This window comes from Rattus rattus, chromosome 3 (assembly GCF_011064425.1).
Source record: "Rattus rattus isolate New Zealand chromosome 3, Rrattus_CSIRO_v1, whole genome shotgun sequence".
NCBI classification, from domain to species: Eukaryota; Metazoa; Chordata; class Mammalia; order Rodentia; family Muridae; genus Rattus; species Rattus rattus.
Window position 1 is genome coordinate 33415856 of NC_046156.1, and position 18899 is coordinate 33434754.

The window sequence follows — 18899 nt, forward strand, 5'->3', positions numbered from 1 at the left end:
AAAAAAATCAGATCCTACTACAAAAGCCTATATTAAACAAACCTGGAAAATCTGGAGGAATGGACAATTTTTTAGACAATGTTAAGTACCAAAGTTAAATCAGGATCAGATAAACTATCCACAGTCCAATAACACCTAAAGAAATAGAAGCCAACATTAAACATCTCTCAACCAAAAAAAGCCTAGTACCAGATGGGTTTCGTGCAGAATTCTATCACACCTTCAAAGAAGACCTAATACCAATACTCTTCAAACTATTCCACATAATAGAAACAGAAGGAACACTACACAATTTGTTCTTTGAAGCTACAATTACACTTATACCTAAACCACACAAAGACTCAACAAAGAAAGAGAACTTCAGACCAATTTCCCTTATGAATATCGATGCAAAAATACTCAATAAAATTCTAGCAAATTGAATCTAAGACATATCAAAATGATCATTCACCATGAACAAGTAGGCTTCATCCCAGGAATGCAAGGATGGTTCAATACACAGAAAGCCATCAATGTAATTCACTATTTAAACAAACTCAAAGTAAAAACTACATGATCATCTCATTAGATACTGAGAAAGCATTTGACAAAATTCAGCACCACTTCATGATAAAAGTCTTGGAAAGATCAGGAATTCAAGGCCAATATCTAAACATAGTAAAATCAATATACACATCAAACCAGTAGCCAACATCAAACTAAATAAAAACAAACTTGAAGCAATTCACACTAAAATCTGGGACTAGACAAAGCTGCCCACTCTTTCCCCCCACCTATTCAATAATGTACGTGAAGTCCTAGCCAGAGCATTAGACAAGAAAAAGAGGTCAAAGGAAAACAAATTGGAAAGGAAGAAGTCAACATATCACTATTTGCAGATGATATAAGATTATACTTAAATGATATCAAAAATTCCACCAGAGAACTCCTATAGCTGATGAACAACTTCAACGAAGTGGCTGGATATAATTAACTCAAAGAAATCAGTAGCCTTCCTCTACTCAAAGGATAAATGGGCTGAGAAAGAAATTAGGGCTACGACACCCTTCACAATAGCCACAAATAATATAAAATACCTTGGTGTGACTCTAACCAAGTAAGTGAAAGACTTGTATGACAAGGAGTTCAAGTCTCTGAAGAAAGAAATCGAAGATCTCAGAATATGGAAAGATCTCCCATGCTCATGGATTGACAGGATTAACATAGTAAAAATGGCCATCTTGCCAAAAGCAATGGAAAGATTCAAAGAAATCCCCATCAAAATTCCAACACAGTTCTTCATAGAGTTAGAGCAATTTGCAATTCATTTGGAATAACAAATACCCAGGATAGCAAAAACTATTCTCAAAAATAAAAGAACGTCTAGAGGAATCACCATCCCTGACCTCAATCAGTATTACAGAACAATCATGATAAAAAATGCATAGTATTTGTATAAAAACAGACAGATAGATCAATGGAATAGAATAGAAGACCCAGAAATAAACCCACACACCTATGGTCACTTGTTGTTTGACAAAGAAGCTAAAAGTATCCAGTGGAAAAAAGATAGCATTTTCAAGAAATGATGCTGGTTCAGCTGGAGGTCAGCATGTAGAAGAATGAAAATTGACCCATTCTTATCTCCTTGTACAAAACTCAAGTCCGAGTGGATCAAAGACCTCCACATAAAACCAGACACACTGAAACTAATAGAAGAGAAAATGGGAAAGAGCCTAGAATACATAGGACAGGGAAAATTTTCCTGAACACAACACCAATGGCTTATGCTCTAAAATCAAGAATTGACAAACAGGACCTCATAAAACTACAAAGCTTCTGTAAGGCAAAGGACACTGTCAATAGGACAAAACTTCAACCAACAGATTGGGAAAAGATCTTTACCAATCTTACATCTGATAGGGGGCTAATAACTAATATATACAGAGAACTCAAGAAGTTTGATTCCAGAGAATCAAATAATCATATTAAAAATGGGGTACAGAGCTAAACAAAGAATTTTCAACTGAGGAATACTGAATGGCTGAGAAGTACCTCAAGAAATGTTCAATATCCTTAGTCATCAGGAAAATGCAAATCCAAACAACCCTGAGATTCCTTTTTACACCAGTCAGAATGGCTAAGAACAAAAACTCAGGTGACAGCAGATGCTGGTGAGGATGTGAAGAAATAGGAACTTCCTCCATTGTTGATGGGATTGCAAGTTTGTACAACCACTCTGGAAATCAGTCTGGAGGATTCTCAGAAAATTGGACATAGTACTACCTGAGAACCCAGCTATACCTCTGCTGGGCATATACCCAAAAATGCTCCAACACATAACAAGGAAGGACGCATGCTCCACTATGTTCATAACAGCCTTATGTATAATAGTCAGAAGCTGGAAAGAACCCAGATGTCTTTCAACAGAGGAATGGATATAGAAAATGTGATATATTTACAAAATGGAGTACTACTCAACTATTAAAAACAATGACTTCATGAAATTCTTAGGCAAATGAATAGAACGATAAAATATTATCCTGAATGAGGTAACCCAGTCACAAAAGAACACACATGGTATTGACTCACTGATAAGTGCATATTATTCAAAAGCTTGGAATACCTGTATTCCCAGATCATGTGAACCTCAATCCATGAAGGATATCCAAATATGGATGCTTCATTCCTTATTTGAAGGCAGAAAAATATCATGGAGGAAATACAGGAACAAAAGAATGGAGCAGATATTAAAGAAAGTCATCCAGAGACTGTCTAACCTGTGGGTGTCATTTGCAGCCACCAAACCCAGTCACTATTCCTGATCTAAAGAAATACTCGCTGATAGGAGCCAGATACGGAAGCCTCCTGAGAGGCTCTGCCAGACCCTTATTGATACAGATGAGGATTCTTACAGCTAACCAGTGGACTGAACAAAGGGACCCCACTGGAAGAGTTAGAGAAAGGACTGAAGGAGCTGAAGGGGTTTGCAACCCTAAAGGGAGAACAACAATATCAACCAACCAGACACCACCAGTGCTCCCAGGGACTAAACTACAAACCGAAGAGTACACATCGATGGACTCATGGCTCTACCCATGAGGCAGAGGATGGCATTGTTCAGCATCAATAGGAGGAAAAGCCCTTGGTCCTGTGAAGGCTCATTTCCTCAATGTACATGAATGCCAGTGTGTTGAGATGGGTGTGGGTAGGTAGGTAGGAGTGGGAGCATACTCATAGAAGCAGAGGGAGGGGATATAGGGATATGGGAGAAGTGGGGGAAGGGACAACTTTTGAAATGTAAAGACATAAAATATCCAAGGAAAACAAAATTTAAAAAATAATTGTGGTAATAGTAGTAGTTGTTGTTGTAATAATAATAGTAGTAATTGTTGTAATAAGAGTAGTAGTAGTAGTATTTGCAATACTACTACTAGTAGTTATTGTTGTAGTATTTTTGCAGTACTGAATATCTAACTCAAGGATCTGCACATATTGGCAAACATTCAACCCCTAATTTATACCCCCACTTCAGCTTCTATTTACAATATTTAAATATGTCCTTTGCTTCCATTTGGGGAACATCCAAAATAGACCAACCCAAAACACCACAGCCAGATCTCCTTAGAGCTCACAGCTGCCTGTTTGTCTTTGTTTAGCACTTATAGTCCTTTAACATGTAAATTATAACTGCTTTATTTCTTTATGTCTTCACTTCTTCATTTCTGAGAATGTGCTGGTGTCTTTACTGTTCCTGGAATGCTTCTTGATCACTAAGACCACATTTGGATTTAAAAATTAATGGAAGCAGTGTTTCGTGACTACTGTTGGATCTGTATTTTAATAAACACACAGGGATCATGTTTTTCAAAATGATACTAACTGACAAAGTAGAAGGTGAAGAGAATACATGGACCACTGTAGCTAATAGCACACGTCATTCCTGCGAATCCATGGAAACCTATAATCAAACATATGTTATGCTCACTTAATGTAACTTTCCAAGTAAGGTGTTTTAAAGCAATTGCCTCTGATATCCATTTATCAGAAAGCTTATGTAGTCATTCCCTTGAGGGTCCTCATTTATAAAACAACTATTCTACATCACATTTTGAAGTTTCACATAGGGATTACATGAATTCTTGCCATGTGATGAGTAAAAGCTAATACTTTAGATTGAGCGAGGATGCCCTGTGATGCTTTCCTGTACTATCTGATTCATTCCTTTGAAATCTATTAAAATAGCTATGAATGAGTGAGAAAAATGTATATTTATTAAATTTTCCTCCATTTATTTCTCTTTCCCCCCTTTTTTCTTTTCTTTTAAATATTTTCTTAATTTACATTTCAAATGTTAACCCCTCTCCGGTTCCCCTCCCAAACCCCCTATACCATCCTCCTCCCCTGCTTCTATGAGGGTGCTCCCCCACCCACCCACTCTCTCCTTCCACCTCCCTGCCCTGGCATTCTCCTACACTGGGGCATCAAGCCTTCCCAGGACCAAGGCCTCCCTTCCCATTGATGCCCAACAAGGCCCATCCTCTGCTATATATGGAGCTGGAGCCATGGCTCCCTCCATGTGTATTCTTTGTTGGTGGTTTAGTTCCTGGGAGCTCTTGGGGGGGTCTGGTTGGTTGACATTGTTGTTCTTCCTACAGGGTTGCAAATGCCTTCAGCTCTTTCAGTCCTTTCTCTAACTCCCCCCTTAGGGACCCAGTTCTCAGTCCAATGGTTGGCTGAAAGCATCCACCTCTATATTTGTCAGGCTCTAGCAGAGCCTCTCAGGAGACAGCTTTATCAGGCTCCTTCAGCATGCACTTTCTGGCATCCTCAATAGTATCTGGGTTTGGTGACTCTATATGGGATGACTTTTTTCCCCTTATAATAAGGTTTCTGTGTATAACAGTCCAGGCTGCCCTGGAACTTGCTCTGTAGACAAGTCTGGCCTCTCATTCATACTGATCTTCCTGCCTCTGCCTCCCTAGTGCTGGGATTAAAGATGTGCACCACTACACCTTTCTCTCCCTTCATTTCTTATTGCAACTGGCAACTAACAAGCAAAACTATTATTTAAATCTTCTGTAATATCTCTGGGGTAGATGAGAATGATTATGGGAGATGTCAGAGAATCACAGTAATATGTCAATTAAACTATTGTGATCTAAAGCCTTTAGTTTTCAGCAAATATACCAAGAAATAAAAATAAAAAGAATTAGAAAACTATCCCACAGTGTTAGAGATTCATTCCACTTCAATCTGGGACTAGACGTGACTCTATTTTTTACTCCTCAGATGATCAGTTTCTTAAAGTGGCCAAGGGATCATTGGAGAACAAAGGCATTGCTCTGAAATGCACAGGCTCTGTGGAAGAGTCTGTTGACTAGGTGTTTCTTCAGATGGGGGCCGGGGAAGAGAGATGGAGAACTGATCCAGTCAGTAATCCAGCCAGATCAAGCAGGACAACACTCTCAAAGCTTCCCTCCACTTAAGCAGTATCTTTTCCAGGAGAGTAAATAAAAAATACCATTTAGCCATCTGTATCACTGTCACGCTTGTGTGGAGCCCATGTAAGAAAGCTGTGAACTTATGATGGGAGCGGTGGAATGTTCTTCTCAGAAAACTGTAATAAATTAATGCCTTGAAAGCGAGGAAATGAAGGGAATGCCCTTACATGTCTACATTATCGCTGTAGAAAAGGCAAAGATCTGGGAGGGATATTCTTGACTCTTCTCACATGTCCAAACATGAAAAGACGTAACACCAGGTGTATTCCCTCACTAGACTTGTATTTCCTTAAACTACGTCACCTCATGCTTTGCTTGCTTTAGTAATAAAACTAAGAAGTGCTTTGTTTGCACTACTTTTGAGCTCAAATGTTTGGAGTCCCCTGGTTAACCCATGTGATACTTTTGGCATATCCTTTGATGCACAGATATTTAACCTTGCTGGCTAGGGTGCGTTGATATTTGCTAATCAATTTGGATTATTATAGAAGAATCTGAGGAAGTGAAGGCAATTACAGATCAGTTATGAAGTCTATGCTCCACAGTGTAGAACTCAGGTATCTAATCCCATTACTTAAAAAGTGATTTGACTCAAATTTCAAAAACTTAAGAATCGCAAGCTTGATGACCTACGAGTTCTTAAAGCTCTGATGAGAATTTCAGGTGCTATATTCTGCTACTCATAGAATGTTCTAGTAAGTTCTAGGAACAGTTTCAGCTATAAGGTTTACCATTTCCTGTGAGGGATGTGTTCTGCTTAACCAATGCAGTTGCTCACAGAACTCACTTGTCCCCAATTGCTCATTTTTCAGGTTTTATCATGCTTGGAATTAGTGAGTCTTAGCAAGGGAGGAAAGGCTAGAGAATGTGAAGAAAATTTGGTTAGATATAGAGCCCTCCACTAAATGTCTATCGTTCCAAGTCATTCTCATTTAAGACAAATATTATTTAAATAGGCGAAAAACATTAAATTCTGTACTTAAACATATAGAAAGCACTAGGAATCATCATCATTACTAATTCTACTTAATTCATCTTATTTTAAAGGTAATTCCTCCTCTTCTGGTTGGCAGAATACAATGAGTCAACATCTGTGACGGTTCGAAACTCCTTTCTCCTCTCAAAATTCTCAGTATCCCTGAGTTGTGTGTGTCAGCATGTCTCATGACAAAGGATCCACACAATAACAACTTTTTCTTCACGTTCCTCTTCTTGCCATTTTTTTAACAAAAAATTGAAATAGTTCATTTGCTTTAACTGGAATGTCTTCATTTATCCTGGCTGATTTTCATTTTCTATTGGCTCATTACTAAGGTGATTTTGAGTCCTCATTTCCAAATGCTAACTGTTTTTCAAATTGCTGACCTATTAGATCCAGATGTCATCTCTTTCATCCAAAAGATCCTAGTCCAAAACATGGGAAAACTGATTAATTGCAGCAGCAATAGTATGGCTTAAAGGCTTCCTGATATGTGAGGTTTACATCCGTCCTTGATGAAAACAGATTTCGTAGATTACTAGGAAATACATATTAGCAAACAGTTGGAATAGATTATTGTAGAAAGATCCTAGGCATAGACAAAGGCACGAGAGTGATGGGTATTCTGAGGAACAAGAAATAATTCACTGAGTTAACAAATAACAACATAATACAAATAGTTTTTAAAAGAAGTTAAAGATGCTTCAACATACAAAAAAGACACATGCTCCACTATGTTCATCGCAGCCTTATTTATAATAGCCAGAAGCTGGAAAGAACCCAGATGCCCTTCAACAGAGGAATGGATACAGAAAATGTGGTACATCTACACAATGGAATACTACTCAGCTATCAAAAACAATGACATCATGAAATTTATAAGCAAATGGATGGAACTGGAAAATATCATCCTGAGTAAGGTAACCCGATCACAAAGAATCACACATGGTATGCACTCACTGATAAGTGGATATTAGCCCAAATGCTCGAATTACCCAAGATGCAATGCACAGACCACATGAAAGTCAAGAAGGATGACCAAAATGTGGATGCTTCACTCCATCTTTAAAAGGAGAACAAAAATATCCATAGGAGGTGATAGGGAGGCAGAGTTTAGAGCAGAGACTGAAGGAACGCCATTCAGAGCCTGCCCCACATGTGGCCCCATCTCTCTCTCTCTCTAGATATATATATATATATATATATATATATATATATATATGTATGTCCACCAAAAACTAGATAAGATGGATGAAGCTAAGAAGTGCATGCTGACAGGAACCAGATACAGATGTCTCCTGAGAGACACAGCCAGAACATGTCAAATACAGAGGTGAATGCTAGTAGCAAACCACTTATCTGAGAATGAGACTCCCATTGGAGGAATTAGAGAAAGGACTGAAAGAGCTGAAGGGGCTTGAGACCTCATAAGAACAACAATGCCAACCAGAGCTTCTAGGACTAAACCACTACGGAAAGACCGGAAAGGGAATAACATTTGAAATGTAAATGAGAAACACCCAATTTAATAAAAATGGAAAACAAACAAACAAAAAAGAAGTTAAAATGAAAGAACAATGATATTTTGTAATTCAATTACAGTCACTTTAGACTGAGTACTTTTTCAGTGGAGCAGACATTTTCACACTGCATGTTTTTGAGTATTAGGAAAGTTGAAAGGAGTTCTTCAGTGACATGAAAGCAATGAAATATTTAATAATCCTGTTTCAGCACCTGCAGCAGTCATATAATTTATTTCTCCAGCTGATAGCCATCTACTTAGTTTAGGTATCTAGTTTAAAAGATAAGAAGACAATTAACAGTGGATATCAAGCTCAAGTAGCCTGACATTTTAATGACATTATTTGCTTTATGTACTTGTATTGTTTTATGTACTTTACATCAATAGTATTAAATCATAATGGAGCCTGCGAACAAAACAAAGAGAAGACTTCAAAATCCATACTACTTAGTGCTTTTTCTATGAAACATAATTCCTTTCAAGGATATATGGGCAAGTGTTTGCTTGAAAATTATGGTATACAACTTATAAACTAAGTCAGTTTCAGCACACAGCATACATCCTAAAACTCATTTCATCACTTTTCTTTTTTGGCAATCTCCAATTATGTTAAAATTAATGGCTTTTTTTTTGTTTTATAAATAATTTTGCTGCTATTACCAACACATTGATGAATAGTGTCAGTATATTTAATAAGGTCTAGAATTTTCCTAATTTCTCAAAATGATTAATCATCTGGACTGAAAGTCTTAGTCATCAGTGTTTATCTTCCATTTTTCCTATGCAATGTTTATTGGAAAAGGTTAGTGTGCTTTGACTAGATTTTAAATTCTTAGAGGAATCAGAGCACCCACTGGAAGGAAGACAATTATCTCATGATGTACGCTTTGTAACCTTTTGATTTTTCTATTTATTTGTTTGTTTATTCATTTACATTTTAATTTGTATTGAAAATGGATTCTTCTCTCATACGATCCATCCCAGCTACAGTCTCCAGTCACCCCGCCCCCTTCTCCACTCTGCATCATCTCCTCCCCTCTCTTCCAGATGGACTCTCCTCTCTGTTTCCCTTCAAGAGTCAAAGAGCCAAACAGGACAAATCCTGTAAATCAAGGCAAAAGCCCTAATGCTGAGTTTGGACAAGGCAACCCAATAGGTAGAAACAAGTCCCCAGAGCAGGTGAAAGAATTAGAGATACATGTCTTCCCATGGTAAAACTCCCACAGAAACACCAAATTAACATGTACACACAGAGCACCAGGTGCAGACCTATGCAGAGTCAGGCCCTTGCCTCCTCAGACTCTGAGAGGAATTGATTTGGTGAGCCGTGTTCTCCTGGTGTCTTCAATCCTCCCTGACTCCTACTATCTTTCCTCTTCTTCTACGGTGTTTCCAGATCCCCAAGGGGAGGGACCCTATGGAGAGCTTCAATTCAGACTCTTACCCCACATAATGTTTGGCTGTGGGTCTCTGCATTTGCTCCCATAAGTTCCTGGATGAAGCGTCTCTGATGCCAACCAGACAAAGCGTCAATCTATGGGTATAGCAGAATATCATTAGGAATCATTTTGTTGGTTTATTTTTCATTTTGGGTATCTTCTTAGAAAGATTTTTTCAAAGTCTACTTGAGTTTACCTCACTTTTGGAGATGATGGAACTTGGCTTGTTAATTGTACGTATAGTCTGTCTTATGGAATGTTATCACAATGGAGTGATTCTATTTTAAACATCCAAGCACAACACACTTCACTTGGTCATATGGGGTTTAAACTATAATATAAGTGCAAAGAAATTTTTTTTGCATCCCAGAGATATCTCAGCGTAAGTTTTCAAGTACAATCTCCATTGATAATCTAAAATAAGCCAATAGTAATTAAGTCTTGCCTTCTTGAATACAGTGTGTTCTGCTAAGGCAGAAGCATGCTACTTAGAAGTAATGTTAATAACAGCAGATTTAGACCCTCTTAATGAAAACGAGGAAGTACCATTGATCGTTATGAAAGATCATTCAGGTGTAGGTAATATTAATCCTACAATGGGTTCCATTCTGGTAAACTTAACCTAAGTTCAGAATACCATAACTTGAAAATGAATGTAAATTCCACCCACTCATCAAAGCTTAGCAATTAGTATACCATGGAACATTGGTTATTAATGCCTGCAAACTTTGGCTGAATGATAAACAGCTCCTGGAAAGAACATCAAATTGTATTTTGCTAGGCCTTGAAAGGCTGAAATTCAAAATTTGAAATAGTATTTCTATTGCATGAAAATGCTTCCTGTAGCATCATGTAATTAGAAAAAAAGTTAAAAGATGATTCATTATATTTTTCTGCCTACCTAATAGTTTTCTGATATACCATAAATTTATGATAGTGAGTCACAAATTGAAGAACATTATTGCTTAGTTTTATAAAAGTGTGAGTACCATTACTATGAAACAATGAGACATATATGACACGTCTCTGCTTCGACCCATCACTTTGGGCACAGAGCTTCTAAATTCCAGAAATATTCGAAGTGAAAAATGTCTTCCGTTTCTATGGCTGTTGGCTTCACTGTGCAGGTATGTTTCACATAGGTGCTGGCTGCTGCTTGTCCTCGAACATTCGATCGCAGCATTTGCAATGTCACTACCTTCCAGGTTCTTACCACCATTTACAGACAACAGGCCATGGGTAGAGATTCACCTTATCATTAACGTCTAACCGTATGATCAATTTTGCTCCTAAAGCATGTTTTGTCAATTATTTCAAATATGTAACTTAAAAAAGTTTACATTTCAATTTCCACTTTTATAACTTCCTTAAATAAAATATTCCACTGTTACCATTTTTTCATTAACTATTTACCTATTCACTGTACATCCCAATTGCAGCCCATCCTCCTATCCTTCCATTTCCCCCCTCCCCCATTTCCCCTCGCCCTGGGTACCAACCTGTCCTGGCACATCAAGTAGACTAAGTGCCATTCTCTCCCACTGAGGCAGACGAGGCAGCCCAGTTAGGAGAAAGGGATCCAAAGTCAGCCCCATTCCAATCGTTAGGGAACCCACATGAAAAAAATAAAAAAAAAGAAAAAAGAAAATTCTTTCCAGTATCTACAGACTGGTTCCATGCAGGGTAACTCTTTCAAGGTGGAGTCTGACTTTATTGATTGTTCTGGGGTTAAAACTCTGCTATAACTACAAGCTTGACTCATTCTTCCTTCTACTTTGTACATGCTTGAATGGCTGTCTTTTGTCTTAATGACTTTATTTTTTAATTAGATGTCTAAGGTTTGCATCTAAGTGTGGATTTGTGTACGCATGTTCAGTGACCACAGGGTCCAGAAGACAGGGTTAGATACCCCAGAATTGGAGTTATAGAGGGTTGTGAACAAAGCTGTCCAATGTAGGTGTTGAGAACCTCCAGTAAGTTCTCTGCATGCGTAGTGTATGCCTTTAATCAACGAGCTATCTCTCTAGCCACGTATGTGCAACTCTCTAAATTCCTTTGTGCACATAAGGGCTTTTCCCATGCTCTAAACGCCTAACAGACCTTGCTATTTCGATTTCTTCCCAGGTGATCAGTACATTCTGTTAATGTGATACTTTGTCCCATGCAGCATCAAACTGTGCATTTGCCCTGTAACTGTTTCAATAAATATCTTCTCAGAAGGCATATTTTCTATGTTGACCACAAAGAACTGTTTGCCAAGCACTATTGGATTCGTTCTGATGGTTTATCTGTGGTTTGTTTTTTGTTGTTATTTTGTTTTGTTTTGCTTTTTTGTTTTTTGTTTGTTGTTTTGTTTCATTTCTTTAGCAGGGGGTGGGGCTTGCTATTATTACAACGACTTTCATTTTATTTGGGGCTCATTTTATTGAAAGTGAGTGAGCATGGGTTACTCTGGCTACTCTGGATTATGGCTTGATCTGGGTGCAGTTTACATTCCAGTACGCCAGTCAGGTGGGAAAATAGGAGGAAGTGAAACCAATATGTGGGACACGGAGGAAATGTGTTGTTTTCATACTTTAGATAGCTTATGACATCGACCCAGCAGAAGGAAGGGTTGGGGAAACATGGGGCCCAACCTACTTCCGAGAGTGCGATGAAGGTGGGGAGGGGTATAGGAGACTGTTCCTTTATTGTAGTCGGTGGAACGTCCCTCAGGCTTTCTGAAGTGACTTTTGATTGGCTCATTCAAAGAAAATATTTAGAAAGTGAAGACCATTTTTCTGACTATGGTATTGCGTGTTGGTGCACATCAGGGCCAGCAGCTATGAACTGTATAAGGGTTACAGTTGTGAGGGAAGGATCATGGGAAGTGTTACTCAAGTGTTGGGGAAAGTGTGATTTTTAAAAAGCCAAGGTGCTAGGGTCTGCCTGGGTTCAAATACTTTTTACCAGGCTCAAAAATCAATGCTGAGGGGTTGAGGATTTAGCTCAGTGGTAGAGCGCTTACCTAGCAAGCGCAAGGCCCTGGGTTTGGTCCCCAGTACTGAAAAAAAGAAAAAAGAAAGGAAAAAAAGAAAAAAATCAATGCTGAGGCTTCAACTGTCTTAAATTCATGACAAAGGGCATCTCAGTTACCTACAGGGTGTGGTGATTATAGGTAAAACTTCTTTTGAAAATGTACACCTTTTTGTGTAGACATAAGGTTTCCACTCCTTTGTGCGAGTACCAAGTACTACAATTTTGTGATTATATAATGTGCTTGTGTGTGTGTGTGTGTGTGTGTGTGTGTGTGTGTGTGTGTGTGTGTGTGTGAAACAGGCACACTGACTTGAAAAGTAGCTTTGCTATTTTATAATCCCCAACCAGTGAACAGTAGTTCCTATTATGCTACATCTTTCCCTGTGTTTAATGTGACTTGGATTTTTGCTATTTTAATAAGCATGCAAAAGAACCTGTATGCTTGCATTAGTTTGAATTTATCTGTACTTTTGCCAAAGCTACACTACCATGAGTATTCATATTGTAGTAATTCTTTTTTTTCTTTTCATAATAATTTAATCACATAATTCATCATACAATGTGTCTTGGAGACAGAGTTCTAGTTAAAATTGTAACAATACTAGTCGCTACAGCTATTACTCAATTTTTACTTCATCTATAATTAACACTTACATATTATTATATGTTGATATTATTCCTGAAATTAATTCATATTTCTAGATGAAAAGTCAGATAATACTAGTCATCTAATTTTTAGCTGTAGTACCATTTTTTAAATTTTTTATTGGGTATTTTCTTTATTTACATTTCAAATGTTACCCCCTTTCCCGGTTTCCCCTCTGGAAACCTCCCACAACCCCCCCAACTCCTGCCTCCATGAGGGTGCTCCCTGACCCACGCATTCACTCCCTCAAGCCTTACCCCCTTGTCCTGGCTTTCCCCTACATTGGGGCATTGAGCCTTCACAGGATCAAGGGGCTCTAGTCCCACTGACACCTAACAAGGCCCATCCTCTGCTACATATGCAACTGGAGCCATGAGTCATTCCATGTATACTCTTTGATTGGTGGTTTAGTCCCTAGGATCTCTGTGGTGTCTGGTTGGTTGATATAGTTGTTTTTCTTATGATGTTGCAACCCCCCTCAGTTACCTCAGTTCTTTATCTAACTCCTCTACTGGGGACCCTATTCTCAGTCCAATGGTTGCCTGTGAGCATCTGCCTCTGTATTTATCAGGCTCTGGCACAGCCTCTCAGGAGACAGCTATATCAGGCTCCAGTCAGCATGTACCTCTTCACCTCTCCAGTAGTTACTGTGTTCAGTGATAGCACGTAGGCTGGATCCCCATGTGTGGCAGTCTCAGGATGCTCTTTCCTTCAATCTCTGCTCCACACTTTGTCTCCATATTTCCTCCTGTGAGTTTTTTGTTCCCCCTTCTAAGAAATACTACAGCATACGCACTTTTGTCTTCTTTCTTCTTTAGCTTCATGTGGCCTGTAATTGTGTCTCGGGTAATCTGAGCTTTTGACCTAATATCCACTTATCAGTGAGTATATATCATGTGTGTTCTTTTGTGACTGGGTTACTTCATTTAGGGTGATATATTCTAGTTCCATCAATTTGCCTAAGAATGTTATGTAGTCATTGTTTTTAATAATGAGTAATGTAAATGTGTTGTATATATGTACCACATTTTCTGTATCCATTCTTTTGTTGAAGGATATCTCGGTTCTTTCCAGCTTCTGGCTGTAATAAGTAAGACTGATATGAAAAGAGAGGAGAATGTGCCCTTCCTTGTTATATGTTGGAGCATCTTTTCAGTATATGCCCAGGAGTAGTATAGCTGAGTCCTCAGGTAGTACTATGACCAACTTTCTGAGGAACCATCAGACTGATTTCCAGAGTGGTTGTACCAACTTGCAATCCCACCAACAATGGAGGGAAGTTCCTAATCTGCTTTTTTGTTCTAGCCATTCTGAATGGTGTTATTTGTTTCTCTTGGATGTCAGAATGTTGAACATTTTTTAGGTGCTTCTCATTCAATATTCCTCAGTTGAGAATTCTTTGTTTAGCTCTGTACCCCCTTTTTAATAAGATTATTTGGTTTTCTGCAGTCTAACTTCTTGAGTTATTTGTATATATTGGATATTAGCCCTGTATTGGATGTAGGATTGGTAAAGATCTTTTCCCAATCTGTTGGTTTTCATTTTGTCCTATTAACAGTATTCTTTGCCTTACAGAAGCTTTGCAATTTTATGAGGTCCCATTTGTCAGTTCTTGATTTTAGAGCATAAGCCATTGGTGTTCTGTTCATTTCCCCTGTGCCTGTGTGTTTGAGGCACTTCCCCACCTTTTCTTCTAATACTATGAGTGTATCTGGTTTTATGTCGAGGTCCTTGATCCACTTGGCTTTGTAAAATGTGATTAGAATGGATCTATTTGCATTCTTCTACATGCTGACCTCCAGTTGAACCAGCACCATTTGTTGAAAATGCTGTCTTTTTTCCACTGGATGGTTTTTAGCTCCTTTGTCATGATCAAGGACCATAGGTATGGGGTTCATTTCCTTGTTGATCCAGCTGTTATCTCTGTACCAATACCATACAGTTTTTATCACTATTGCTTTTCAGCTTGAAGTCATGGTGATTTCCCAGATGCTTTTTTTTATTGGAGAATAGTTTTCGCTATCCTGTAGTTTTTGTTATTCCCAATGAATTTGCAAAATTGCTCTTTTCCGCAGAAGAATTGAGTTTTTTGATTATTGAATAGACTACTTTTTTACAATGGCCATTTTACTATATTAATCCTGCCAATCTAACATGCAAGTTCGCTCAATTTCTGAGATCTTCTTTAATTTCTTTTTTCAGAGACTTGAAGTTTTTTTGTCAATATATCCTGTCACACCAAGTTTTTTTTTTTTTTATTTATTTGTGACTATTATGAAGGATTTCGTTTTCCTAATTTCTTTCTCAGCCTGTACATAATTCTACCTCTAACAACAAAAATAACAGAAAGCAACAATCACTTTTCCTTAATATCTCTTAACATCAAAGGACTCAATTCTCAATAAAAAGCCATAGAGTAACTGATTGGATACATAAATAGGACCCAGCCTTTTGCTGTGTACAGAAAAAGCACCTTAGTGACAAAGACAGATACTACCTGAGAGTAAAGTAATTCTTGAAGTTGTAGTGTCAGTATTCTGCCTCCGAACTGTTCGACTTCAGAATTATATTTGGTTCTCCTGCCTCTGCTGATGAATCTTAGAATCAGTTTGTTAATACCTACGAAATAACACAGAATTTTGATTAGAGCGTAGAAACCTATAGATGAAGTGGAGAAGAAATCAGATTAAGACACGAGTCAATCTTCTGATCCATGCAGTGGGTAGGGTTTGCCTGGCGGAGTGGTTGGGCTGGTATTTCCAAAGTGACATAATGACAGACCAAAGCAGAGAGGCAGAGAGAACAGCCAGCATTATCAGAACGTAGAAAGATGGATTCAATATAGGTATTGTTCTAGTTTGCCTTTCTCTTGCCACATTAAACACCATGACCCAAAGTGACTTAGGCAGGAAACAGGTTCTTTTACCTTACAGCTTACAGTCAATCCATCATCCGGGGAAGTCAGGGAAGCCGATCAAGGCTGAAATCCAGAGGTGGAATCTGAAGCAGAAGCCACAGAGGAATGCTACTTACTGGCCCTTTTCCTTTTCTTGTTTGCTACTTTTCTTATCCAGTCCTGGTTTACCAGCTAGGGATGGTATAGCCAACATTGGGCTGAACCCTATGGCATCAATTAGCAATTAAGAAAATGCCCCACAAATATTTTCCCAACCCAATCTGATATTGGTAATTTCTAAATTGAAGCTTCCTCTAGGCAGATGGCCCTACTTTCTATCAAGTTGGCAAAAACGAGCTACTACAGGTCCTCTGACATACATTTCCATTTTCTTCCATTTTCTAGAGTTACTAAGGTTAAGACAATGTGGAAGGTGCATTTGCCCTTGCCATATGAGGTCCTTTCATAGCAGACTGGGCTCTCTCCTGACAATCAGATATTTCTTTATCTTCATTGGGGATGCATAGAATAAATAAGGATATGTAAAGTTTCGATTTTTAATAAAATTAATACACATTATTTTTCTTTGGTAGAAAGAGGAGTTTATAGTGAGGTAAAGGTATATGGACTGATAATGTTAAGTCTTGAAAATATATTAATAAAGTAACCTTCATATAGAAAGACAAATACTACATAATCCCACTCATGTGAGTTTTAAGAAAAATTGAACTTATAAACAACAACAAATGGATATTTAAGGGAGAGGGAGAAGGAGGACTAAACAGATTTTGTTCAAAAGATGTAAAACTTCAATTATATAAGAGGAATAAGTTCAAGAGATTTGTTGTCCAACATGGTGGCTAAGGAAAATAAGTTCCTAAGAGGTTACAATATTCTTATTACAAAACGGGATGCAAGGTAGCTCATGTTAACAAGCTTTGCTGACCCACTTTCTGCACATGTAACTCATTGGCAGAGGAAAAGACTTTCTGAATAGGACTCTGATTGCACAGACATTAAGACTGACAATTAATAAATGTGACCTCATGAAACTAAAAAGCTCTGTACTGCAAAAATTCCAGTAGAGAAGCAACACACAAATGAGAAAAAATCTTTATCAGCTGTAGAGCTGACAGACAGGATCTAAACTATGCAAACACACACACACACACACACACACACACACACACACACGCGCGCGCGCGCGCGCACTAAGAAAACTATCCAATTATAAAATTGGGGACAGGGAACTAGCAGCATTTTTTAAAGTCCAGTATCATTAGCCCTTTAAAAAAAGCAACTTTCTGGGTGTTGCTCATAGGTATATCTTTTTAGTCCATTAAAAATCAAACATAATACTCATTACTAGATAACCAATTAGGAGCTCTCTCCTGAGGTGAGACTACTCAGAATCCTTTAGTTGCCTGTAATTTGATGCCTAAAAGTGAGTCTCAGTAAGATTTCCCTCATTCCACATTAGCCTGGATGTTGTTGAGGACTCATAGGTGAAGCTTCTTTGTCATTTCTAGAAGTCGCAGGCTCTTAGCAGATTCTCTGGTCACCTGGCTTTCACAATCCTTAAATGCAAGAGTTGTGTTGTAGATGTAGCCATTGAGATGGGCATTCTAGGAACAATTTCTCTCTGCATTTAGTCAGTTTTGGCTCTCTATATTGGGATCTTTCTGGTACAATAGAAGCTTCTTCAAGGGAACTACATTTATCTATAGGGATTAGGATAGGTATTTAGAATACAGTTAGGAACTATACTAGTTTAGTTACCCCTTCCCCCCTCACCTCCTCATCTTGCCTCTACAAAGATGCTTCCAATCCCACCCACTCCCACCTCAACACCCAGTACTCCTCTACACTGGAGAAACAAGCCCCACAGAATCAAGGGCTTCTTCTATTGATGCCAGACAAAGCCATCCTTGGCTACATAGGCCTCTAGAGCCATGGGTCCTTCCTTGAGTACTCTTTGATTGGTGGTTTAGTACCTGGGAGCTCTGAGGGGTGTGGCTGACTGATATTGTTGTTCTTTCTATGGGGTGCAAACCCCTTCAGCTCCTTCAGTCCTTTCTCTAACTCATCCAGTGAGGTCCCCATGCTCAGTCCAAGGGTTAGCTGTAAGAATTATCATCTGTATCAGTAAGGCTCTGGTAGAGCCTCTCAGGAGACATCCATATCTGGCTCCTCTCAACAAGTACTTCTTGGCATCAGCATTAGTGACTGGATTTAGAGGCTGCATATGGTATGGATCCACAGGTGGGTCACTCTCTGGATGACCTTTCCTTCAGTTCCTGCTCAACTCTTTGTCTCTATATTTCCTTCTGTAAGTATTTTGTACCCCCTTCTAAGAAGGACTGAAGATTTCACATTTTGGTCTTCCTTCTTCTTGAACTTCATGTGGTCTGTGAGTTGTATCTTGGGTATTCCAAGCTTTGGGGCTAATATCCACTTATCAGTGAGTACATAACATGTGTGTTCTTTTGTGACTGTGTTACCTCACTCAGGATGATATTTTCTAGTTCCATCCATTTGCCTAAGAATTGTAGTCATTGTTTTTAATAGCTGAGTAGTACTCCATTGTGTAAATGTATCACATTTTCTGTATCCATTTCCCTGTTGAAGTATCTGGGCTCTTCCCAGCTTCTAGATATAATAAATAGGACTACTATGAACCTAGCAGAGCATGTGTCCTTGTTATATGCTGGAGCATCTTTTGCGTGTATGCCCAGGAGTGGTATAGCTGGGTCCTCAGGTAGTACTATGTCCCATTTTCTGAGGAACCTCCAGACTGATTTCTAGAGTGCTTGTACCAGCTTGCAATCTTAGCATTGCAAAAATGGAGGAAGTTCTTATTTCTTCACATTCTTGCCAGCACGTGCTGTCACCTGTGTTTTTGATCTTAGCCATTCT